This window comes from Lygodium microphyllum, chromosome 14 (genome assembly GCF_053477565.2).
Source record: "Lygodium microphyllum isolate KBCC chromosome 14, Lygodium_microphyllum_v1.1.10, whole genome shotgun sequence".
NCBI classification, from domain to species: Eukaryota; Viridiplantae; Streptophyta; class Polypodiopsida; order Schizaeales; family Lygodiaceae; genus Lygodium; species Lygodium microphyllum.
Genome location: NC_141148.1, coordinates 146,927,923 through 146,954,704, shown reverse-complemented (window position 1 = coordinate 146,954,704; position 26,782 = coordinate 146,927,923). Strand labels below are relative to the sequence as shown.

The following is a 26,782-nucleotide window of genomic DNA, read 5'->3' as shown; positions in this document are numbered from 1 at the left end:
TGAACGTCTACAAGAAGATACTTAGGTTGATCTAGGGTTTCACCGGATAACGATGATCAAGAATAATCGCTCCATCAGCAATTGGCCGGGAAAATTGCACTTTTATTGATCGTCATCAATGATGACTACTCGATCAGACGCTGGACGCTGTGCCCTAATTCTCTCTTGAAAGACGGAGACATAATGTAGCTGTGAGAGAGAGACGCGAGAAGAGATTCGAGAAGACACTTGCAAAAGAAATTCAAGTTGAACGACTCATTGCGATCTAGATAATTTTTATTTTAAAAAACTGTTTTTAAATTTCACATGCTAAGGGAAAATGTTCCCCAGACTGAACTGTATGGAGTATGGCATGCCGAATAGTAGATAAAGAATATGAGATCAAAAGAAATGATGTTTCGCGAGGATAGGCCGATTAAACTTGGACGGGATGACGAGTGTTGATCTGCATGAAGGTATCCTCAAGCTGCTCCTTTGTGGTGGCGGCTGCATCTCCCGGGACAGTGTACTCATTATAGTGTTGTTCAGCGCTATTAGAATGCATTTGACGATCTAACATAATATGTCGACGTCGACTGCAAAAAGCGGGCTGCTTGGTGGAGGAGAGCAGCCTTGCCCACATCCGGTCGGTCACACGCACACGCTTGGGCGACTGCGTGACCCGCCGTATGGGGATGTACGCATGCCGACCATTGACGGGCCCAACTGTGAAGCCAGCGTACCCTGCCATGGCTCCGTGCGCAGCACTTTGCGCCAGAAGAGTGCAGTAGATGTTGTCTGCGGCGTTACTGGGGATGGCGCGGATCATGTAGGTGGGATCGATGTACTTGAGGTTGAGGGTCTCAGCCTCCAAGTCGAAGTGGTCCTTGAGCTTACGCGAGAGCCAGGGGCCGACGTCGAGGAGGCGGCGGTTTCCGGAGGCATCGTATAATCTCTCACGTGCTCCTTCTTCTTGTTCTTCTTGTTCTGCGATCATGAGATCCTGCCCCGCACCCTCTGCGACAACGATAACCGCGTGCCCATTCGCGCGGAGGCGCTGGTGGAGGAACTCGTACAGGCCGCCCTCGCCTTCCAGGTAGAAGGGCACCTCCGGGATGAGGCAGCAGTCCACGTCGCGGCTGGCGAGCGTCGCGTGCATAGCAATGAGCCCGCTGTGCCTGCCCATCAGCTTCACCAGGCCCACGCCCTTGTGCACGCTCTCGGCCTCCACGTGGGCCGCGCTTATGGCTCGCTGCGCCTCTTCCACAGCAGAGTCAAAGCCGAACGTCTTGTCGATGACGTCAATGTCGTTATCGATGGTCTTGGGGATGCAGGCCACCGACACCTTGAGGCCGCGGCGCTTGATCTCCTCGTGTATGAGAGCCGCCCCTTTCTGCGTACCGTCCCCCCCCACAACGTACACCTGGTTGATGCCGCGGTCCTGTATACCGTCTACGATCTTGGCCGTGTGGTGCCCCCCGCGGGACGCGCCCAGAATGCTGCCTCCTCGTCTATGGATGTCGTCGACGAGCCTAGGGTTGAGGGGCAGGGTGTTGCATGCATAAAAGCCTCTGTATCCGCCGTGGATGCCCACGATGTCTCTGACGCCGTAGTCATTCCATAAGCAGCACACGAGCTCGCGGATGACGGTGTTGAGGCCCGGACATAAGCCCCCGCACGTGACTATACAAGCTCTCGCCTCCTCCGCTCTGTAATACACCTTCTCTCTCGGCCCGGCGCTGCGGAAGTAGCTGGTCTGGCCACTCATGACCCCGTCTAATCCTGCTGCAGCAGATGATGATCCATGAACACGAATTATGTGGTTGAGCTTGTGGATAGCAGTGCTGGCAACCAGTTCCTCAGGGTCCACGAAGTAGCTACTGTTATTTTGATCCAGGCCGTCGATGAGGGGGCTTAAATGAGGGCTTAGATGCGGAAGCCAGTCGGTGAGATGCTCAACATCGTCGAGGCCGCCATAAGGCGCGGTCACAGAATAGTAGTGGTCGCATTCAGCCGATGAAGGTAATGACGTCGATGCAGTATTTGCATCAACAGCGGCGCTGCCGTCGACCAGCTGGGTGGCACACGAGGCCATAGATGCAGAGACTGCAGCTGTAGTACTGGACCTATAATTAGTCTTGATCCTCGGAGGCAGCTTCATGTCGATGGTGCAGCTTAAAGTACTGCTGTCGACAAAAGAGGATGCGGACAAGCCGAGCAGGGTCCGCGAGAAGCTTCCGCTGATCCCATGTGGAGTCAATGAAGCTGAATTATACATGGAGTGCTCGGCTGCAGAAGTGGACGCGGAGGAGCGCTGGCATAGTGGTAGTTGTAGTACAGCCGCTGCCATGGCTGCTAGATACACACATACAATATGTGTAGGAGCGGTTTGGCCTATACGATTGTGTGCGCGCGCTTTCACGAGCGAAAGCAAATTATGTGCAGCTGCAGATGGTTGACGAACTTGGAGGCTTCGAAGGGCCTTTATAATACGGACGAAAAGCGCGACGGCGAGGGGGCAAAAGCAGGGGCTGCTTTTGCTTTTCATCCGCGCTGCCTTTTGTCATTTGCGTACTTGCACAACCTTTCTATTGCGTGACGTATTCCACAAAGCCTAAATGCAAATTTTGGCTTGTAGGTTTTTTGGGCCTGCCGTATGCCCATTGTGATAACCTTGACGCACAATTTTTCTTAGCGCTTAAAACTAAAAAATATAATCTCAAATTTTAAAATCACTAATTATCATTGCACCTTTTTATATCTCAATGTAGTTACGTAGGTTGAAGAGCATCTTTCATCTTGCAAATCGCAGATAGAGAGGGGGTAATCAACATGCATGAGAGTGAGAATTGAAGGGGCTTTCACATCCTTGTAACTTGGCAAAGGAGGTGTCATTGGGAGCTAGATATTTATCCCCCTTCCCAATCTCTTTACATGCCCCTCAAGGTATCACTCTCCATGGATCACATTGGATAGAAAGATATTATATCTCTTCCTACTAAAAGCCCACAAATTGATGGGATTCTAATTTGGCTTAGACATGACGTTATGCTCTCATAATAAACACAAGAGTCATGCCATTGAATGTTATATTGTTATTCGTCAAAGATAGGGAGAAAAGTAGTACTGCTTTTTTGGAACTTAAGTCCCATATAGTCTCCATTAAATCAATTAGAAACTCGAATTCCATATTGTAGAAATGTTAGGTCTTTTAGCAATCACTTAGTGGAAAAGGAGACAGAAATCATGCATACAAATTGTTTGGATCGCACTTCGAGCGTGTATTGCTATCTTGAAAATTCTCCCCCTTAACACCTAGACCTGCTAGTGGGCATGGTTCATAACTTTTGAAATCCTTATCAGTTTGGCCCCATGTTGCTAAAATGGCTAAGTAGTAATCTTATTGAGATAAAAAAGATGTTGAATGCCATTGAGCAAAACATATCCTTTTCTATTGATAAGGTAGATAGGAAATGTAGAGATACAATCCAAGGGGCCTTCTTCAATCTTTGTACTCAATTCCATCTCCTCTTCTTCTATCTTTGTGATGTTCTGACTCTTGAATACAGGAGGATCAAACCTTGCACCAGTTGGTTCTCAACATCCTCTTGAAACATCTCCACCTTCTCTTCAATCTCCTTATCCAAATATTCAGCATCGTCACCCTTGCTCTCTTGCCCTTCCTTTGAAAGGGAATCCTCCATATATTGGAGAAGCATAAGAAAAGCTATGTCTTTGCAAATCAAAAGGCACTATTGCTTATCCCTATGAAAAAGGCAATTTATTCTATGCCTTCTAAACTATTTGTCAATAATATGATACCTCATAATTAAAGTTATCTCGGGAGCATTGGTTGCTTGGATCAGATCATTACAATGGACATAATTATCAATTAAGAGAGGCTTTGCATATCTAAAATAAAACTCTCTATGCTCCCAAAGCTTCTCATCTAGATCACTCAGAAGCTCTTGCAAATCAAAAGGGACATTGAGCATCTCCCTTGTGTACATAAATTTGGATCAATTTCTTGTCTTCTACATGAAATCAAAAAGCCTGTCAGCACAATGATCCTCAAGCTCCTCTAGCTCCATTCCATCAAGGGAAAGCTTCCTCTTTCATATTCCTAAACATTACAAAAATAAAAATTATGAAAGCGTATCCCTTACTAGAAAAAAAATTTGAATAACTAGATTGAATACCAAAAACCTAATCCCTGACGCATGAAACACAAGTTTAATAGAACGCACGAAACAACAATACAACTTAATTCATGTTTCATATGACAACATCCTAGTAGAGTTGCATTTAACCGTGGCGTGAATAGGCCCATCCATTCCTTTTTCCATTCTCATAATCACACCTCTAAGATGATAATACACACAAAAGAAATAAGATGCGATGCTTTATAGTGTCTCCTGAATCTGAAGACAAAAGCTATGTTGATAGGTGGCATGTATCAGACTTTCATGGGAGAACCTATTTTGATGGGAGGTATTGAACAATGTGGAAGCTGCCGCACCATATTGAATGAGATCTACAAGTGCCACCACTACAAGGATATAGGGAAATAGCGACGGTCATTTGCGACGCAAATTAGTGGCGCCACTATTTGCATCGCAAATAGTCGTTGCTATTTGCATCAAAATAGCGATGCAAATAGCGACCGTATGTGGACAAAAAAAAAGGGCCGAAACCCAAGCGTGGCATTTTTTGCGAAAGAGTGAAAGAGAGAGTGAACTATATCGTGTGTTTGGGAGGGAGAGGCTAGAGAGAAAGAGGGAGAAGGAGAGTTTCTCACCGCTATTGCCGCCATTTGCGAAGAAGAGGAGAAGTGCACAAAGGGCGAAGAGGAGCCGCCATCGTGAAGAGGAGCCACCGAATCCATCCTCGAGCCTTTGCGATGAGTGCATTGCTCCCTCTTAGTTTGTTCTTTTTTTTTTCTCCTTTTATTTTGTTTGTTTTTGTTAATAATGATGTGTATTGAGGGAGAAAGAGAGGAAATGAGAGAGGCAAAGGAAGAGAGAAAAAGAATGAATGAATGAGAGAAAGAGGGAATAAACATGAAACATAATAAAGAAAGAGAGAAAGAGAGAGAGGGAAGGAGAAAGGAGAAGGAATGGATGAAAAAAAAAGAGAGGGTAAAATCTTGTTCTTTAATTTCTTCTTTTCTTGTTTATGGTAGTAGTAGTAGTAGTAATAGAGAGAGAAATATATGTTTTCTTAAAGGTGTACCTTGGGTGTGTTCGATGCTTTGGGAAGGCGAGTAGTAGTAGTAGTAGTAGTAGTAGTAGTAGTAGTAGTAGTAGTAGTAGTAGAGAGAGAGAGAGAGAGAGAGAGAGAGAGAGAGAGAGAGAGAGAGAGAGAGAGAGAGAGAGAGAGAGGTTTTGTTAAAGGTGCACCTTGGGTGTGTTCGATGCTTTGGGAAGGTGAGTAGTAGTAGTAGTAGTAGTAGAAGAGAGAGAGAGAGAGAGAAAGAGAGAGAGAGAGAGAGAGAGGTTTTGTTAAAGGTGCACCTTGGGTGTGTTCGATGCTTTGGGAAGGCGAGTACTAGTAGTACCTACCAGGTGTCATCATCCCAAATACATCCTCAGTAACTTTCTCTTTTCCTTTGTCTACGACATCATATCTCCCCCTCATTGACATACAGGTGTTAGTGGACGGTGAGTTTCTCAATGTCCCTATCCATGGAGATACTGTCTGACTACTAGGTCCTGTCATAGCAATGCTCTGCTGCATATCAACTGTAGATACATGAGTGGAAGGCATATCCGATGGCACTGTTGCCGGTGATACATACCAAGAACCTATCTCATAAAAAATAACATCCCTACTCTCACCAAGGTCTCCCTGGTAGAGGGATCGTAGCATTTGTATGCCTTCTTCTCTTGCGAATATCCAATGAAGACACACTTATGCACTTTTGGATCCAGCTTCTTCCTTTTTTCATCTGGAATATGCACATAAGCAAGACAGCCAAAAACTTTCATGTGACTTATGTGGGATTTTTTGCTCTCTCATCTTGCCACTACTTTCCTAGCCTCTTGGAGATCTATATGTCCCCTTCAATTGCTTGTGGAGGTAGCATCTTATTCAGAGCATTCGGGTAGAAGAATTCAAACTTGCATGGCATTCACATATTCTCCCACTGCTCCTAATGATTCAACTCCCATGCCCAGTTGATTGGTAGTTGTTCCTCCATTTGCAACATTTGGATATAGAGCATTGCTTGTGGCCTGGCACTAAATTTTCTCCTTGTGAGATCAGCCAATTCCTTGCGTTTTCTTTTTGCCTCAATTATTCTTTCCAAGGCGGTTGGGTCTCTCTCTTGGCCTTCTACTTCTGTTGATGGGTATGAGGGTGGGCTCTATTAAGCAAATTGACATTTGTAGGGAGCAATCAATCGATGCTTAATACACGCTCATCACAAAACTGCTCAAATGCTTTTGAGACATATTAACCCCCACTATTTGGGACGACGCTATACAGGGATATATACTGCGAGTGGGAGAGAGAAGGCTCTGTGGAGAGAGGTGCTACCATTATTGCATACGGGGTGTGTTGCCGCCTGCTGTTGCAAGAGGGGAGAGGCTAAGAAGGAGTGGCGGCACTGAAGTCGCCATATGCCAGGCCATCGTTGCCCTCTGACCGTTGCAATCCACGCCCCCAGCCATCAAAACGCTGCCGAATCGGTGTTTGTATTCCCCCCCCCAACGTGGCTCAGAAGCTTTAGAAGCTTCTTGGGGGGAAGCTTCTAAGGGGCTTTATAAGCCCCCTTTCCCTCCCCAAAAGAAGTTGACCCTAAAGGTCCTACTCCCCCCCCCCTGTGTTTTAAATCTCCCTTAGGTCCCCTTTCCCTTAGCCTTTAGGGCTACCCCCTGGAATTTCCTCCCCTAAGGGCCCCCTTAGCCCTTTTTCCTTCCCCCCTTAAATTTTCCCTTGAAGCTCTATAAGTCCTTTTTCCACCAAAAGATGTTACCTTAAAGTCTCTTCCTTTCCGAATCTTAAATCCCTTTAAGGGCCCCCTTAAGCCATGCAAAAATAACCCATCTAGCTCTCCCATACCTTGTTTTTTTTTCCCCCACACGTAAAAGAAAAGAGAGTGTTGAGGGTCCTTTGACACCTTCCTTTCCCACTCAAAAGCCCTCGTAAGGGATTCCACACCTTTTATTCCCCGTTCGTGCGAGTCTTTACAAGGCCATTAAGCCTTTTCCATGGCTTAATGGTTCTTATTCACGAAAGATTTTGAAACACCCCCTTTCGAAATCCCTACTTCAAGGAGGAAGCCTTCTAAAACTGCTTTCGACGGACGGTGCAAGTTATTGCAAAAGGGAGCTACGATGGAATTTCAAAAAGGAGTTGTAAAGCTGCATCCACGATGGAAAGACGGCATTCGTGATGCCTCCTAAGAAAGCCCAAGGCGCAGCTGCAGGAGGGTCGTCTCCTAGCATCCACGTGGACATCTCACCCCAAGTCCAGGTTTTCCTTCCTCATTTTTATTTGGTATTTTTATAACTCAATCGCGTAAAGGATAATTGTTGGAAATAGGATGCATTTGTTATCTTAAATAAATTAGCTCACGATGGAGGAATTTAGTCATTAATATTTTCAATAGAACAGGCAAAATAAAGAGAGCATAAATGCATTTCTAGTAAATAGCTTTATGCAGTGCAATGAATTAGAATTAGATTAATGTCCATTGTTATAGAACGGAATTAAAATAGTATACTTCGTTTAAACATCGAAGTATAAACTGCATATCGCATTATTAACCCATATCCTCTTCGCAATAAATCATCATGGAAAGTGCTAGGAATCCTTAGGAAAGTGCAAGGCATGAAATGATTCTTACAATGCATAACTCTAGGCAATTACCGTTTGTCAACTGCATAAGTTATCAAGTAAAAGGTTGCTTGTTTAGCTTGAATTTTGTTCGCAAGTTATAGGAAGATTAGTTGGAATTAACCTAACCTATGCTTGACCTTAAATCGATAAGTTAGGGTTGAAAAATCAATTTACACGTAGACAATGAGTCATGTGGAAATGATAACGTAATTATCTTCTAGAGTTAAACAAATTGGCATAAACCTAAAACACCTAAACCGCGGAGTACTCGTTTAGAATGAGTTAAATTCCAAGAAATTCACTAGGAATTAATACGTGACCTAATCATATGTATTACTAAAACTGAAACTCCTATACCTTAAATACTTGCCCACATTCACCAAATGTAGGGACATTGAAACATATTTGGAAAGTGAACTAGGGTTTGTCCCTAAGAATCTTACGAGATCAAACTTGGAACTCTAGGACCGATGACATCAGCCTAATGTAATCAGGAACAGATTGTTTCGCGACTCCATTCAATGAGTAGTATAGTCTCATAGTTCGATGCGACGCTTGTGCAACAAGTGTGGAGTCGTATGGTCTTGTGATTGGATCACAAGGGAATGGCTAACTCTCGCCATGAGGTTGGCCGGTCCTTACGCAAGTTATCTTGCAAGAGGATGAATAATCATCCTAATATAGCATCTTCTTAAGTAAAGAAAATTGTTTGGAAGCTAAAGACCAGTCGATAAACTGAAATAACCTATGAACTTAAGGTTTGACCACGTCGAGTTAATATGGTACGCTCTAACCCAGGATATAGGGGATCTTGTCATGTTGCAAGGTCATCCCGGATCGAGTGCTAAACGCATTCAAGAGGAAGGATTCATTCCTTAGCAATTTGCCAACAAAAACAACCAATGGATATATTTGTGCTTGTTACAAATTTAAGAGCACTGTTTGGCTTTGTTTGATCAATGAACTAAAAGAATAATGGATATCTAATACTTCAGGTTGAAGGCCTAAAGGGAGAGGCAGCTTTAGTTACCCCCGACTGCCTGCCTGACCCTAACCAAGGGGGTTGTTAACCGCGCCGGGAAAGTGGACCGAACCCGCCACGACAAGTCTCTCCATTGAGCGCTACTTGGAGGAGGAGGACGCTTGGGTGCCAAGGGGGGCTCTTGCCATAAATCCCTCGCCTTTCGAGCCTTGTACAAGAGGCTAATGTAACTCGGGATTGGATCTCGAGGGCCGCATACTAGTCTACGGGCGGAAACTTGGATTGGTAATCCCTATGGATTGCTGGATAGCCTTCGGGCGGCCAAAGGATTGTGGATAAGCCTACGGGCTGGACTTTTTTGTATTTCAAAGATAAATATGATAACCTATTAATAAGGAACTTGTTTGACATTGTTTTTCTGTGTCAAAGTGATATGATTACGTAAAAGAACCAGTGCCTAACAGGCTAATTAAAGAAGCCGATTGATACATGTCCAACTAATGTATTAGGTAATTAAATAACTAAAATAACCCGAGGAAAGTGCGGAGGATGGGCCCTAGGTCCGTCCTACGGATGGGTAGTCCCGGTTGGCCGGAAACTTTTCTCAAATCACAATGGATAGCAGGAAGATCGTCAAAGAACACAAACAACAAAAGCGTTGACCTAGAGTTATGATTGATCCCGATTTACTCTATTTTAGGGGAACGGAATGGGACTATGCCTTATTGCAGAGAGGTTGAGCCTTGCATCCCTCTCATTTCCCATTCTCCTTGAACCAAGTGCAGCGTGAATCCGCTTCGGACCTGGCATTTCTGCGTAAAGTAGTTCGCTTGGGTCCGACGCTAGTTGCCGTTAGGAAATGACTAATAAGAAAACCTCTAATTCAGGTTGGTCCTAAGTGGGAATGACCGGAATACTTCCGCTACGTGGCAGATGCAGAAAGCCCTAGATCGCAAACCCCGTAACATTCCACGGGAGTGCCGGGCGGAGCTTTCTAGACATCCTTTCCGATGGACTGCTAAGACGTGTCCTGAAGATACAAGTGGACACGTTACACAATGTCATTTAGTGTTCAATCAAAACACAACATCTGGTGGCTAGGAGCATTCCGGAGTAGATACAGAGGCTTTTGATATATTATATTGGATTTTTCATCGAACACCAATTATTATTAAGAGACAATGAGTAAGAGAAGATCTATTCGTTGAAGGATTCGGGAACTATAAGATTGAGTGCCACATAGCTAGTGACTTAAAGATACTCAAATGTATGTACAATGTATCAGGGTGTGTGATGCTAGGAGGCATATTCTACGGTGGATTCCATGAGGTTTTGCAGTGGATTTCGTAAAATTTTATTACCGGGCCTCATACACAAGGTGGATTCTTTGTGCGAAAATTCGATGGGGATGCCTATCCTTTTTGGGCGTTTTGTTAATTTAATGTGTAAGTGGGTGATCCCATAGCGGGTGATTTCGCAAAATACATATTTAAATTAATAAGCGTTTATGAGTTTAGAGTGCGCACTCATAATAAATTAAGGTTAGGATTGATTTATTTATTTTGTAGCTGAAGATTGCTAGGTATTCACTTTTATCGGTTTAATTGTATTATTTTTCTAACAATTGTGAATGCTTCAATTGATGTGTAGAGCAAGCAGCAATGGCATTGGGAAGCATTGGAGGATAGCGTGTATTCAAATTATTATCAATTTTTGATGGGCGCGCATCTTAGGTCTGGCGCCAATATTTTGACACGCTTATCTATTAAGGCACTTGATATTTATTTATTACTTTTGTATACGCATGGGCACATGATTTAAATATTTGTATTGGACATTGTATTTGGGTACCGCCTGACTCCTTGGGCGCCCAATAGATTTAATTCTTTAAGTGGCACAAAAGCAAACACAAAAGCTAAAGCGTGCTAATTGTAAATTGGGCTATTTTTTTAGCTTGAAGATCAATAATATATAAAATACATGCTTTGTGGAGCGCTCACATAAGGCATGGGGGAAGATTGTACCCAATTAGTCTCTCGCTTCATGTCGTGCAAGTTTTCTTTCTTGTTTTTTGTGCAAAACTAGAGTTGTTTTGTTCTTGGGGACCTTCTAACGCTCACTATGTGCGCATATGGCGTCCGATCTGTGCACCAGTGGTATCAGAGCGAAGCTGAGATTGAGAGCTTCCAATCGCTTACCATCTCGTGCGAAGGTGGAGCTCCTGGAACGATTGAGCTCTACAGTCAGTCTCGTAGCAAACGCTCGATACCAGTGTGTTCTTGGCAGTCAAGAATCCCCTGCTGTACACTGAGATCGCGAGGGACCAGCCTCTGCAGGTGGAGGACCATGCGAAAAGATCCTACATCAAGTCGGTTTCTTCTTGACAGATAAGCCAATTTCCTCCATAGCTCTTAAAGCTTCAAAGTAAAGCTTGGAAGGCTTAAAGAGAAGCTTAAAAAAAGCTTCAACATTAATTTTTAACCCATCGGCGGCGGCAGCATGTACTGCTCGTTGCCGAAACGGACGAGAACATACTCATGTCCTCAAAAATCACGATTAGTCAAAAAGACTAAAAGTTCTAAGTTACCAAGATTCTAAAGATCATAAGCTTCAATCTCCAACAACTACTATAGAGGCAGTTCCTATTCGGCAACACACGAATCTACTTACTACTCTCTGGAAGCCCCTGTTCACACCTGTGAATTGACAGAATCAGATTCCAGCGAACAATCGGCAACACGCAGTTCATACGCAAAATTGTTTTCTTGGAAGACGACTGTGACATCGAATTTCACAATCGTAAAGGAGAAATACTACAAAAGCCAAACTATATATATATATATATATATAAGCCTTGTAAACCCGCCTTTGAGCTACACTCATCCCGCTAACAAGGTTTCGAGTGTGTGAGGTCTTTTTGGAATTTTGCAGGATGACTGATCAAACCATGGAAGATTTTATGGCTGAAGGTGATCTACTCGAACCAACAATGGAGCAAAAATTGGATTTGATTATGATGCAGCTTCAAGAGGAACGAAGAGCATGACAAACTTTGCAACGATCTATCGCCGACCAAGATGGACCGCAACATGAAGATTTTATACGACGTACGATTGATGCAACACTTGAAGCCCAATCTATTCGGAAAGAAATAAAGATAAGTAAAAGGAACTTCAAATTTCGTACTTTCAATGGATCACGCGATGGAAAGACTGTACTTCCTTTTATTAGTCAATTTGATGATTATTTCCATGAAGAATCATATGCTAAGAAAGACAAAATTAAATGTGTCACTAACCATCTAGTTGACCGAGCATCTTTATGGTGGACTATTGTTCGCAAAAGCATTGATTGTCCCACTACTTGGGAGACTTTCCAAAAGAAATTTTTGCAAAATTTCCTTCCACCTCAATTCCACGAAAAAGCAATCAAACAACGGGATCTTCTACAACAAAGGGATTGCGAACCTATTTCACAATATACCGAGCGTTTCTGGAATGCTCTATTGCAACTACGAATGCTCAAAGATGTACCTGAAGCAACTCATAAACACAAGTTTATGTCTGGCCTACTTGGACATTTTTATGCGGAGGTCAATATGTTCAAGCCAACAACCCTTGAAGATGCAATTTCCTTGGCCCATGACACTGAAGATAAAATTCGTGAACGAGATAAGCGACCACAACAATTTCCAACTAATGGTAACTTTGGTTCCAAACAATTCAATTCAAATTTTTGAAGATTCAATTCAATCAAAGTCGTTTCTTCCATCTTCATTCCGTAAATCTTAGACACGACCACCTGCTTTGCCATCAAACACAAATCCAAACCCTAAGCCATCTCTTCAGTCAAATTCCAACATTCCTAAACTTCCTGCTATTACCAATAATGTATCCAAAGCAAAACCCATAGTATGTTACAAATGTCATCAACCTGGACATTTACAGCCAATTTTCAATCTAAAAAGCCATCTGTTCATATCAATTATTTGGGAGCAATAGACGATGAAGGACGTGAAGAGATGCTGGATTTTACGGAAGATGATGACGAAATTGGTACTACTTTTGATACTTTGCCAGGTATGCCAACTCCCCATTCCTTATTAACAATGAAATGTTTTGTGCATGGTAAAGAAAATACTATTTTACATGATGATGGGAGCACACACGACTTTATTTCTGCAAAATTGGTCAAAGAATTGAATTTACATACTGTTTCTACAAATTATCGCATCAAGGCTGCATTCCTAGGTACGAGATATAATGGAACACAAGAGGTGCAAATTTTAGAAATTAAAATTGGTGATTATACTGAACGAAGAAATTTCTTAGTTGTACCTTTGCAGTCTAGTAACGTTATCTTAGGAATGCCTTGGCAACATCAATACAATCCTGATATAGATTATTCTACGCATTCAATAAAAATTTATTTTCAAGAAAAACAAATCACACTGCATGGTATGCACACTTTCAATAATTTTCCATTGCTTACTCATACTCAAGCTAAACGTGTGTTACGTAAAAGTAGCAAATCCTATTTAATATGGGTGAATGAAATTAAAGCTAAAGAAAACCAGATGCATCCTAGGCATGCACAATTTCTTTCCCAATTCCAAGATTGTTTTGCTGCTAATTTACCACCTGGATTACCACCTGTACGTCCTGAAGATCATAAGATAGATTTAATTCCTGGATCACAACCACCATGTAAAGCACTATATAGACATAACCAAATTGAACAGAAAGAAATTCAAAACCAAATAGACGAATTGCTTAACAAAGGATTAATTAGACCTAGTAGTTCTCCATTTGGTGCATGTGTCTTATTAGTGAAGAAGAAAAATAATACCTATCGCATGTGCATTGATTATCATGCCCTAAATAAAATTACTGTTAAGAATAGATACCTAATTCCTAGGGTAGATGATCTTATGGACAAGCTACAAGGATCTGCCATATTCAGCAAGATAGATCTTAAATCTGGATATCATCAAGTAAGATTGGACAAATCTGATATATTCAAAACCGCATTTAGAACACAATTTGGACACTATGAATTCCTGGTTATGCCTTTCGGTTTAACTAATACACCAGCCACATTCAGTCATATGATGAATCGCATATTTTTGAAACATCAACATTGTGTCATTGTTTTCTTTGATGACATATTAGTTTTCAGTAAAAATGAGAATGAGCATTATGAATATTTGTCTTTAGTTTTTAAATTATTAAAAGACAATCAATTATATTCTAATCCAAAAAAGAGTGAATTTTTCCAAACAGAAATTGAATATTTAGGACATATCATTTCATCTGCACAAGGCATTAAAGTCGACCCTAAAAAAATTGAAGCAATTTTAAATTGGCCGATACCCAAAAATGTGCATGAATTATGTTCTTTCCTAGGTCTTGCTAGCTTTTACGGAAAATTTGTGAGGAATTTCTCATTACTTGCATTACCTTTGACAAAACTCTTAAAGAAGGGTATCGTGTATAATTGGTCTGACAATCAACAAAAGTCCTTTGATTTGCTGAAACATGCTTTAACTCATGCTCCTGTATTACAATTACATGACTTCAATAGACCATTTTTCTTAGTAGTTTACTGATGCTAGTGGATCTGGAATAGGAGTAGTCCTTATGCAAGATTCTCATCCCATAGCCTACTCTAGCTGCAAACTCAAACCAACTGAACTTAAGTATTCTACCTATGACAAGGAATTGCTAGCCGTAGTACAAGCCTTACGTCAATGGAAACATTATTTAACGGGATCTAAATTCATGATCAAAACTGACCAACAAAGCATTAGACATCTCCTTATTCAACCACAAATATCTGACCGGCACATTAAATGGGTTGCTTTTATTCAAAGTTTTCATCCCCTTATACAATATCAACCTGGAAAAGAGAATGTTGTTGCTGATTCTTTGAGTAGAAGACCAACAATTCACAATATTTATGTGATATCATTTGATTCCCTTATCCCTATGAAAGATACTTATCACCAAGATTTTACTTTTCAAGCTAATTGGAATAAACTAGTTGCAAATAATTGGATTCCTATTGATTCATTGTCTTACACTAATGGATTTATGTTTTATGAAAAAGATTATGTGTGACTGTTCCATTTCGATCATTTATTTTGCATGAAATTCATTGTTCCCCATATCAAGGTCATAGAGGAATTATATCTACTTTGCGTACATTGACTGAAGATTTTTATTGGCCACACATGGACACTGATGTATCTAATTTTGTATCTGAATGCCTAATTTGTCAACGAGTTAAAAGACACCATGGTGAACAATATCGTTTACTAATGCCATTATCCATTCCATCACGACCATGGGAACAGATTTCAATGGATTTTATCACTGGTCTACCTAACACTAAAGCTAATCATGATATGATTTGACTATTATAGATAGGTTTAGCAAACAAGTATATTTTATTCCATGCAAGAAAACCTTAACTGCATCTGAGGTTGCTCAATTGTTTTTGAAAACTATTTTCACTAACCATGGTTGACCAAAAGTCATTATTTCTGATCGTGATTCTAGATTCTGCAATAATTTTTGGATTACTTTGTTTGCTAACTTAAGAACAAAGATTGATTTTTCAACTGCATTTCATCCTGAAACAAATGGTCAAACAGAAGCTACTAACAGTACCATTTTAGAACTTTTTGCGTGCCTACACAATTTCAAAACCACACACATGGGATACATATCTACATTTACTTCAATTTGCATATAATAACACACCACATACAGCTACAAAGAAAGCACCATTTGAAATTATTTATGGATATCGATTGCCTACACCTATTGCATCATTGTCAAATAAAATTCAAACTGCTGATGATATTGCTAACATGCATGCTACTATTTTTGATGAAGTTAAAGATATGATTGCCAAAGCCCAGCAATCATACACAAAACAAGCAAACAAGAAAAGAAAAGCTATGAGTTTTAAAGTTGATGATTATGTTTGGTTATGAATTGAAAAATGAAGATTACAAAGTGTAGATAAACACCCCATTGTAAAATTAGCACCTAGATTTTATGGACCATTCAAGATTATACACAAAATCAATGACAATGCATTTAAACTAGAATTACCACAACATTGGAAAATCCACAATACCTTTCATATCAGTTTATTACGACCTTTTAGAGGACAACTACCTGTACACCCTGTCTATGAAAACTCTCCTTTGCTAGACGAAGAAACTGAAATTCTTGAGCCTGAAACTATTATAGATACTGACTTTATGAACACTAGAACTGGCCGTAGATATTCTAAATATTAGGTTAAGTTTAAAATTCATCCTGTTGAAGAGGCCCAATGGATGCACGCTAGAGATCTAAGTGCTTTTCCCACACTGTTAGCTCCATATTGAGCTAATAGCAATTGAGGACAATTGCTATCCCACCCCAAGGGTATGATGCCAAGAGGCATATTCCACGGTGGATTCCGTGAGGTTTTGTGGTGGATTCCGTAAAATTTTATTACCGGGGCTCATACACAAGGTGGATTCTTTGTGCAAAAAGTCGATGGGGACGCCAATCCTTTTCAGGCATTTTATTAATTTAATGTGTAAGTGGGTGATTCCGCAAAATACATATTTAAATTAATAAACGTTTATGAGTTTAGAGTGCGCACTCGTAATAAATTAAGGTTAGGATTGAGTTCTAACCAATTTATTTATTTTGTAGCTGAAGACTGTTAGGTATTCACTTTTGTCGGTTTAATTGTATTATTTTTCTAACAATTGTGAATGCTTCAGTTAATGTGTAGAGCATGCAGCGGTGGCATTGGGAAGCATTGGAGGATATCGTGTATTCAAATTATTATCAATTTTTGATGGGCGCGCATCTTAGGCATGGCGCCAATATTTTGATGCGCTTATTTATTAAAGCGCTTGATATTTATTTATTACTTTTGTATGCGCATGGACGCACGATTTAAATATTTGTATTGGACATTGTATTTGGGTACCGCATGACTCCTTGGGCACCCAATAGCTTTAATTCTTTAAGTGGCACAAAAGCAAACACAAAAGCTAAAGCGTGCTAATTGTAAATTGGGCTATTTTTTTAGCTTGAAGATCAATAATATATAAAATACATGCTTTGTGGAGCACTCACACAAGGCATGGGGGAAGATTGTACCCAATTAGTCTCTTGCTTCATGTCGTGCAAGTTTTCTTCCTTGTTTTTTGTGCTAAAGTAGAGTTCTTTTGTTCTTGGCGACCTTCTGATGCTCACTACGTGCGCATACGGCGTCCGATCTGTACACCAGTGTGGGTGAGGGTGAGGGCGAGGGAGGGAGAGGAAATGAGAGAGGGAGAGAAAGAAAGAAAGGGAAATGAGAGAGGGAGAGGAGAGAGAAAAAATGAGAGAGGGAAAGAAGAGAGAAAAAGAGAAAAAAATCATTAAATCTAATAGAGAAAGAGAGAGTCAGGGTGAGGGAGGGACAGGAAATGAGAGAGGGAGAGAAAGAGAGAAAGAGAGAAAGGGAAATGAGAGAGGGAAAGGAGAGAGAAAAAAGAATGAGAGAGAGGAGAGAGAAAAAGAGAAAAAATCATTAAACCTAATAGGGAAAGAGAGAAAAAGAGGGTTAGGGTGAGGGAGGGAGAGGAAATGAGAGAGGGGGAGAAAGAGAGAAAGGGAAATGAGAGAGGGAGAGGAGAGAGAAAAAAATGAGAGAGGGAGAGGAGAGAGAAAAAGAGAAAAAAATCATTAAATCTAATAGAGAAAGAGAGAAAGAGAGGGTCAGGGTGAGGGAGGGATAGAAAATGAGAGAGGGAGAGAAAGAGAGAAAGGGAAATGAGAGAGGGAGAGGAGAGAGAAAAGAAAATGAGAGAAAGAGAGAGGAGAGAGAAAAAGAGAAAAATCATTAAACCTAATAGGGAAAGAGAGAAAGAGAGGGTTAGGGTGAGGGAGGGAGAGGAAATGAGAGAGGGGGAGAAAGAGAGAAAGGGAAATGAGAGAGAGAAAAAAATGAGATAGGGAGAGGAGAGAGAAAAAGAGAAAAAATCATTAAACCTAATAGAGAAAGAGAGAAAGAGAGGGTGAGGGTAAGAGAGGGAGAGGAAACGAGAGAGGGACAAAGAGAGAAAGGGAAATGAGAGTGAAAACGAAATGAGATGGAGAGGAGAGAGAAAAGGAAATATGAGAGAGAGAGAAGAGAGAAAAAGAGATAAAAATCATTAAACCTAATAGGCAAAGAGAGAAAGAGAGGGTACCCTAGCACCTGCTACATAGTATCATAGTACTGGGTACTTGGCACTATGATACTATAGTATTAGGTGCTAGATACTAAGATGCTATGATATTATGTGCTAGGTACTGAGTACTAGGTACTAAATACTAGTATTCTATGATACTATATGCTAGGTCATAGAAAAAGAGAGAGATGGAAGGAGAGGTTAACAATCTAAGAAAAGAAAAGAACGATATCAAAAACAAATTGTTTGTTGTAACGTAGACAAAATGGAAAATGAAGAAGGTCCTGTTGTTCAAGATCACGAGGCGTATCTTAATCAGCGTGTCCCATGTCCTTGCTCTAAATGCAAGCTGGCAATTAGACAAAAACGTCGATTGTCTATAGAACACGTATGATGATTTGGCAAGTTTCAATCTGAGATCATTGATCAGGCGATTGCAGATTTTCAGCAAACGGTAATTTGAAGTTAATATCAATCATGCATTGTACTCGCAAGCTAATTAAATACCATATACAATAAGATTGGGTCTCGCTGGTAAATTTTCTATCCAGGGAGGTGATGTCTCATCCCAAGGAGGAGTGCACCCTTTGCGGCCAATTAGAAGAGTACGTGGGCGTGCAATGGATAGAGTGCAGGAGCCATTCCACCACTTGCAAGGCCAATATATATCATCAATGCCAGAGGAGACAAGCAACCTTCCAGACCTACCTACAATCTTGGAGCCTGAGATGGAGGCAATGATCGATGCATTGATTTCCATGGATGTTGAGACTTCTGATCCGCTTAGAGAGGAAGCATCCATACCATTATATGATGGGTGCCGAGTATCTCGGCTGAAGACACTACTTGCACTCTTAAGTGTGCAAGCAAAATAAGGGTGGAGCAATACGAGTGTGACCGAGTTGTTCAGGTACCTTGTACATATGCTTTGTTGATTATTTTTTTTCGGCACTATTATTACAAAAATTTATGCTTTTTCAAGGTGTTTATGATTTTTTCAGGTTATTGAAATATCATATATTACCACTTGCAAATACCATGCCTGAGTCTCGTGATGATGCATCACATATTTTACGAAAGCTTGGCATGGACTACAATAACATCCATGCATGTATCAATGATTGCATACTGTTTCGAGAAGAATACGAGACTATGGAGACATGTCCAAAGTGTGGTGCTCATAGGTATTAACAGGACTTGTAAGAGCCAACCATCCCTCAAAAAGTTCTCAGACACTTTCCACTTATCCCCCGCATAAACCACATGTTTCGTACGTCTGGCATGGCAAGCTTTACAACGTGGCATGCACAGAATAGGTCCATAGATGGAGTTCAACGAATATCAGCGGATTCACGCGCATGGAGCCACATTGACTCTACCTTCCCAGACTTTGCCCGAGAGCCAAGGATGTTGAGATGACAAGCTCAACACATGCGGACATTGATGATGGACCGCCTGGTTAGATGGGTCCACACGTCTACACTTAGCACGTCGGTGGTCATTATGCATCTCACATGGCCACTGACTCATTACTTATTATATGCAGGTTGTTACACCTATTTACAGCTGGCATAGTTATAGCGCCAGTCGACTAGTGTAGTCGGTTATGCATTGTTTGACTTAGTAGGCCACTTTCCTTTTATGTTGTATCTTATCTATACTTTGTGTACATTTGTAAAGTGTGTGGAAGAAGAAGAAGAAATCAGCAAGAAAACGTTTTGGCCTCCATCTCTCTTCTTGTCTCTTGAGTGAGCTTCTCCTTGTGCATTCTGTGTGTGTTCGGCATAGCATCTTGAGCAAGTCCCCCCACCACGCGATTCTTGACATGGTATCAGAGCCGTGCCACTGAGAGAGGCTGATTTCAAAGGCTGAAGTGAAGGAGAAGAAGCAAGGTTCGAGCAAGCAAGCCACGGCTAAGAAGCTCTCCCATCCTTCCACTCTTTCTCTTGGATAGTGCCTGTGGAGGCACCGAAAGCAGGGCAGAGCAAAAATCTCAGATTGCAGTGAGATTTGGTGTGTGCAAAGAGCACTGTTTATTTCTGCAGATTAGGCCTTTAGGGCTTTTCCACATTTATTTTGGGCATCTGAGGCCGTTTCAGGGCCCGTTTTAGAGCCGCAAGGTTGCGGACAGCAGTTTCAGGGTACGCAGTGACTTCGACTGTATTGACTGAACGTGGGTGCGCAGGTTACAGATTTCAGATCTGTAAGTTCAAAGGTGTTTACTAGTGAGTAAACACAAGGTTTATCTGCAAAGAGGTTGCAGATTGCATGTACTGTTGAGCAGACAGTGAAAAAGGCTGTCTGGTATATTGCTGTGCACTACAGGTCGAGGGTTGCAGAAGATTTGCTTGCTATTGGTATTAATTTTGTGATAATGGCAGAGAACAATGGAAGCCCCATCATTGAGAAGCTCGACAAGAACAACTATCCTTCATGGAAGTTCCGTGTCACGAACTTCCTTATTGGAAAAGGCCTCTACGAGTTTGTTTCAGGTGAAGAAAAGGAACCGGAGATGAGTGATCCTCTAACTGCAGAAGAGACAAAGGCATGGAAGGAATGGAATGCAAAGGATAAAAAGGTCATGTATTATGTTTTCTGTAAATACAAAGGCACGAAAGATTCAACTCAAGCAAGAGTTGAATACATTAAAGAAAGGGAAGATGTCTATCAATGAGTATGCACTGAAGGTAAGAAGCATTGCAGATGCATTGGCAGCGATTGATGCAATGCCCGATGATGATGATTTGGTGTCGTCTACCTTGGATGGACTTAACAATGAAAAGGCTTGGAAGTCTTTTGTAACTTCCGTATATGTCAGAAAGCCATTTCCAGATTTCAATGAATTGGTCTCCCTTATGATCACTGAAGAGATCAACATGCAGAGTGAGACATCTGAAAGAAGTGGTGAACAGGTCCAAGCTTTCTACTCCAGTTCAGGAAGGGGACATGGTAGGTTCTCTTCAAGAGGCCGTGGTACAGGACGTGGTAGTGACAACCAGCAAAACAAATTGAATCAGCAATTTGGCGATATGCAGGTTTCAGGAGGTCGTGGTAACTTTAGAGGCAGGGGGAGCTTTAGAGGAAGAGGTGGATGGCAGAACAGAGGCTCTAACAACTCTGGTATTGTGTGCCACTATTGTGGCAAAACAGGTCATATTGCAGCCCAATGTTATGCTAAGAAAGATGATATCCGCAGTGATAAGTTGCAGCAAGGAAACTATGCATCGTCTTCACGACATAATGAAGACAAAAATGAACGTTTGTTCGTTATGCAGCATATGTTGAATGCTGTTACCGGAAAGGGAACACATGAAGATGTTTGGTATGTTGATTCAGGTGCATCCAATCATATGACCAGCCATGGAGAATGGTTTGGAGAGATGCAGGATTTGCAGAATGCAGGTTATGTGAAGACGGGTGATGACTCATGCCACCCAATTTCACACATTGGAAAATTTCCCTTGTCCTTGCATGATGGTAAGACAAAGAGTCTTTCAGATGTATTGCATGTGCCATCTATTACAAAGAACTTGGTGTCAATCGGTCAAATGGTAGAGCAAGGGCTGCAAGTCAGATTTAATGCAAAGGGCTGCTTTGTAGAAGACTTCAATGACAAGTGCAGGTTGGTAGCAAAGGGAAGTAGAGTTGGACGTATGTTCACTCTAGATGTTGGAATTCCTACTATGAATGCTGCTATGTATGCCAAAGGAAAAGGTGTTGTTGCAGACATTGAAATTTGGCACAAACGCATTGGACATGCAAATGTACAAAGGCTGAAATTAATGCAGTCCAAAGGGTTGGTTACAGGTTTGCCTACTTTTAAAGTTGCAGAATTTTAGAAGGTATATGAAGCATGTCAGTTTGGTAAGCAGGCAAGACAACCCTTTTCACATGACAGAGATGTAAGCAGAAATACCCTTGATGTTGTGCATACAGACATTTGGGGGCCTACACAAAATGTATCTCGTGGAGGTAGTTCATACTTCGTCACATTCATTGATGATTGTTCTAGAAAGCTGCGGGTATATTTTATGAAGGAAAAGAGTGAAGCTTTTGAGCACTTTAGAACTTTCAAGGCTGCAGTTGAAAGAGAAACAGGCTTGAAAGTAAAGTGCCTGAGGTCAGATGGAGGGGGAGAGTACCTCTCAAATGAGTTCAGTGATTTTCTGAGGTCTCATGGGATAAAGAGACAGTTCACATGCAGGTATACCCCACAGCAAAATGGGGTTGCAGAAAGGAAAAACAGGCATATTGCAGAAGTTGCACGTGCCTTGATGGCTGAAAAGAATATGCCTAAGCATTTTTGGTATGAGGCTGTTCATACTGCTGTTTATATTATGAACAGAACTCCCACAGCTGTAGTTCATGGTATGACCCCCGAAGAATGTTTTACAGGTAAGAAGCCTGATGTTTCACACTTGAAAGTATTTGGCTGCATTGCGTATGTTCATGTGCCAGATGAGTTGCGGAAGAAACTGGATCCAAAGGCTGAAAAGTGTGTCTTTATTGGATACTCTTTAGAGCAAAAAGGGTATCGCTGTTACAACCCTGTCACATGTAAGTTCAGAGTGAGCAGGGATGTCATCTTTGATGAAATGAGCAGTTGGTATGCATCTAGTGGTGATGCATTGGATGTTGATGATGATCATGACACTCATGTGCAGGCTGAAAGGCAAGAATCACGGACTCTTAGTGGACCAGAGACATCATCTGGTAGTCCTTGGTCAGGGAGACTAAGGAGTACCTCTACATCTTCGAGTGCATCTAGTAGCACTACAGGTAAAGACAAAGGAAAGAATAAAGTGTCAGAAGGCATTGATGCAGTTCTTGATGGAGACTCCAGTGGCTCAGAGAGCTTGGATGATGAGCTTGGCATTCCTTCAGTGAGGACTCCAGGTGTGCAGAGAGCACGTGTTAATGCAAAGACTCCATTGAGTGATCCAGTGGTACGCAGGTCTAGCAGGGTGAGATACCCTATTAAAAGATTTGGTTTTGAGGGTTATGCAGCTCACCATTATGCTTATATGGTGAAACTAGTTGAGGATGTTGAGCCCACATGTTTTGAGGAGGCTGTTGGTCATGCTCATTGGGATGCAGCAATGGATGAGGAGATGGCTGCATTAGAGGCCAATAAGACTTGGGATCTAGTATCATTGCCGAAGGGAAAGAAAGCTATTGGATGTAAGTGGGTTTATAAGATTAAGCACAATGCAGATGGTTCTATTAGCAGGTACAAAGCTAGGTTGGTTGCAAAAGGCTATGCCCAAACATATGGCATGGATTATGATGAAACCTTCAGTCCAGTTGCTAGGATGGCAACTGTCAGATGTGTGATTGCTTTGGCAGCAGCCAAAGGTTGGAGGTTGCAGCAAATGGATGTAAAGAATGCCTTCTTGCATGGTGATTTGCAGGAAGAATTGTATATGGATCAGCCAGCAGGTTATGAAGATTTAGAGTATCCCACGTATGTGTGCAGGTTGAAGAAGGCACTCTATGGGCTCAAGCAAGCACCTAGAGCATGGTCTGACAAGATTAGAGAGTATCTTGTCAATATTGGCTTTTATGTTTCTGATGTTGATCACTCACTTTATGTGAGAAAGGGAGATGCACGTTTGGTCATCATAGTCATCTATGTGGATGACTTGATTATTACAGGTGACAGTGATAGTGGAATTGCTGAAGTCAAGGGCTATTTGAAGATGAAGTTTGAGATGAAGGATTTAGGTGAGCTAAGGTACTTCCTTGGCATTGAGGTGATCAGATGTGATGATGGTATATGGCTGTCCCAAAGACAGTATGGCTTGGATATGTTGTCCAAGTATGGTATGACAGCATGCAAACCACTTTCAGTCCCGTTGGAGCAGAATGTAAAGCTGAGTACTGATGTTGGGGATGAGATAGAAGACCCTACTATGTTCAGGAGGATAGTGGGGAGTTTGATCTACATGACCATTACAAGGCCAGACTTGAGCTACGCTGTTGGTCTTGTGAGTCAGTTTATGCAAGTACCTAGAAAGCCACATTTGGATGCAGTCAGACGCATATTGAGATATGTGAAGTCCACATTACATTATGGACTTTTCTATGAGGCAGGTACAGATGTACAGGTATTTGGATACACAGATGCAGATTGGGCTGGTAGTATGTCTGATAGAAGATCTACCAACGGATACATGTTCTCTCTTGGTAGTGCAGCAGTTGCATGGAGCAGCAAAAAGCAATCTACAGTTGCTTTGTCGAGTACAGAGGCTGAGTATAGAGGTGTTGCTGTTGCAGCATGTGAGGTAGTATGGTTGCAAAAGCTATTGGCTGATTTGGATGTGCAGGTGGAAGGTCCAGTTGTCATTTATTGTGACAACATGAGCAGTATACAGTTGGCTAGGAACCCTGTGTTCCATGCCAGGACAAAACATATTGAGGTACACTACCACTTTGTGAGAGAGAAGGTACTAGCAGGTGAGATTGACTTGGTGTATGTCAGCACACAGGATCAGATAGCTGACATCTTCACGAAGGCATTGGGTACAGAGAAGCTTCAAAATTTTCGAAGCTTACTTGGAGTTGCAGAGATGCGGTTGAGCTTGAGGGGGAGTGTTGAGATGACAAGCTCAACACATGCGGACATTGATGATGGACCGCCTGGTTAGATGGGTCCACACGTCTACACTTAGCAAGTCGGTGGTCATTATGCATCTCACATGGCCACTGACTCATTACTTATTATATGCAGGTCGTTACACCTATTTACAGCTGGCATAGTTATATCGCGAGTCAACTAGTGTAGTCGGTTATGCATTGTTTGACTTAGTAGGCCACTTTCCTTTTATGTTGTATCTTATCTATACTTTGTGTACATTTGTAAAGTGTGTGGAAGAAGAAGAAGAAATCAGCAAGAAAACGTTTTGGCCTCCATCTCTCTTCTTGTCTCTTGAGTGAGCTTCTCCTTGTGCATTCTGTGTGTGTTCGGCGCAGCATCTTGAGCAACCCCCTCCACCACGCGATTCTTGACAAAGGAATCTTCACCTCGATCTTGCAATGGATGGCGTGAACCTATTCGGTCTGCGCTCAACTTCTTACAGTGTGTGGCCTATAGTCCTTGTCAACTACAATATCCCTCCATGGCTTTCTACGAAGAAAGGACATCTCATCCTTAGCTTACTCGTCCCCGGCCACTACAAAGTCAAAAATATGGACGTGTATCTTCGTCCATTAGTCAATAAGCTTGAGATTTTGTGGGAGAAGGGGGTCACCGTGCAAGATAGGAGCAGGTGCGATGGTCGGCGGTCAGCCAATATTCGAGCCATTCTCATATGGACTTTGCATGACTTTCAAGGATTCGGAGAGTGCTCAAGTGAGCAGGCCTCCATTCTTGTTGGTAATATCTATGTTTTATCTCGTTCAAGCAAGTATTCACTGGGTCGTGGTGTTGGAACAGGTCTGGTTACCTCAGGTTATCATGCATGTCCATTGTGTGGGCCACGGTTAGACTCACGAAGGTCATGAACCATGAAGAAGATGGTATATCAAGGACATGCTGCTTTCTTGCCAGAGGATCATGAACTCAGGGAAGGTTTCCTTGGATGACCTCCAACACGTATGAACGCCGCAAGCTGGTATGAGTTGAAAATGGTCCATGCGGAATCACATCCAAACGGAATGCGGCGGTTCTCAGTTTTCTATGAGTTGCCATATTGGACCCACTTACAGGTCAACCACTTGTTGGATCCCATGCATATTTTCAAGAATGTGGGCAGCTTGCTATGGGACCACATCACAGGAAAGAGAGACACTATAGGGGCACGAATGGATTTGAAGGAGGTAGGTAAGATGGAGGTGCTTTGGACGCAGTCGAGTGCTAATGGTCGCGTGGAGCTTCCTCGCACTCCTTAGGTTTTTTCCACTAAAGAAGAGTGCATTGTGAAGCAAGTAATCAAGTCTATCCACACTCCGACAGGTATGATGCGTTCTCTCATGTCCGCATTTTCTAAAGACGAACAATTATCAGGGCTAAAATCCCATGACTGGCATAAGATATGTCATGTTTGTACTAAGAATGGATTGCAATTGGCGTGTGCATTTTGCTATTTGGAGTGTAGCCATTATTCATAATGCTTTCTCATTTGTGGCAGTTTGTACTACCAATCACGATCGCAGGATGTCTTACTCCAGAAATATGCGGGGCCATTTACAGGTTGTCGACTTTGGTGCAATGGATCTCACAGAAGGAGATTAAGACGTCCTCTATTCAATCCGTGAGGCGGGGAGCAGTGGAGACGGTCTGTCTCTTTGAGAAATACTTTCCCACTAGCATGCTCACGATACAAATCCACCTTCTTGTGCATCTTGTAGATGAAGTGGAGATTGCTGGACTTGTCCATACGCGATGGATGTTCTTCTTGGAGCGCTTCATGAAAACCTTGAAAGGCTTTGTGCGACAACAAGCTCGGCCAGAAGGTAGCATGGCTGAAGGTTGGTTGGTGTCTGAGGCGCTAGGTGTATATTTCACAATGGCTACTACCAACGGTGGATCCAGACAATGAAATGCTATGGTCGCTAAAGGACCATGATAGACTGACTGGAGATGTGGTGGTTGGAAATGGGGTAGAAAAAAGAATAGATGCCTCAATGGAGGAGAAGGTGAATCGCTTTTGTATGTTGCACTATGCCTCTATGGAGATGTGGCTTGCCAAGTACCAAATCGCTAGGCAAGATCGAGAGGAAGTGTGAGCTAAATTCCGACGTTGTCG

The 26,782-nt window shown here is 42.0% G+C and overlaps 1 pseudogene; it reads right to left on the bottom strand.

Annotated features, from left to right (window-relative positions):
• Nucleotides 1-415: 415 nt before the first annotated feature.
• On the bottom strand, nucleotides 416-2,527 carry LOC148026213 (ATP-dependent 6-phosphofructokinase 6 pseudogene; annotated as a pseudogene).
• Between the last annotated feature and the right edge of the window lie 24,255 nt (nucleotides 2,528-26,782).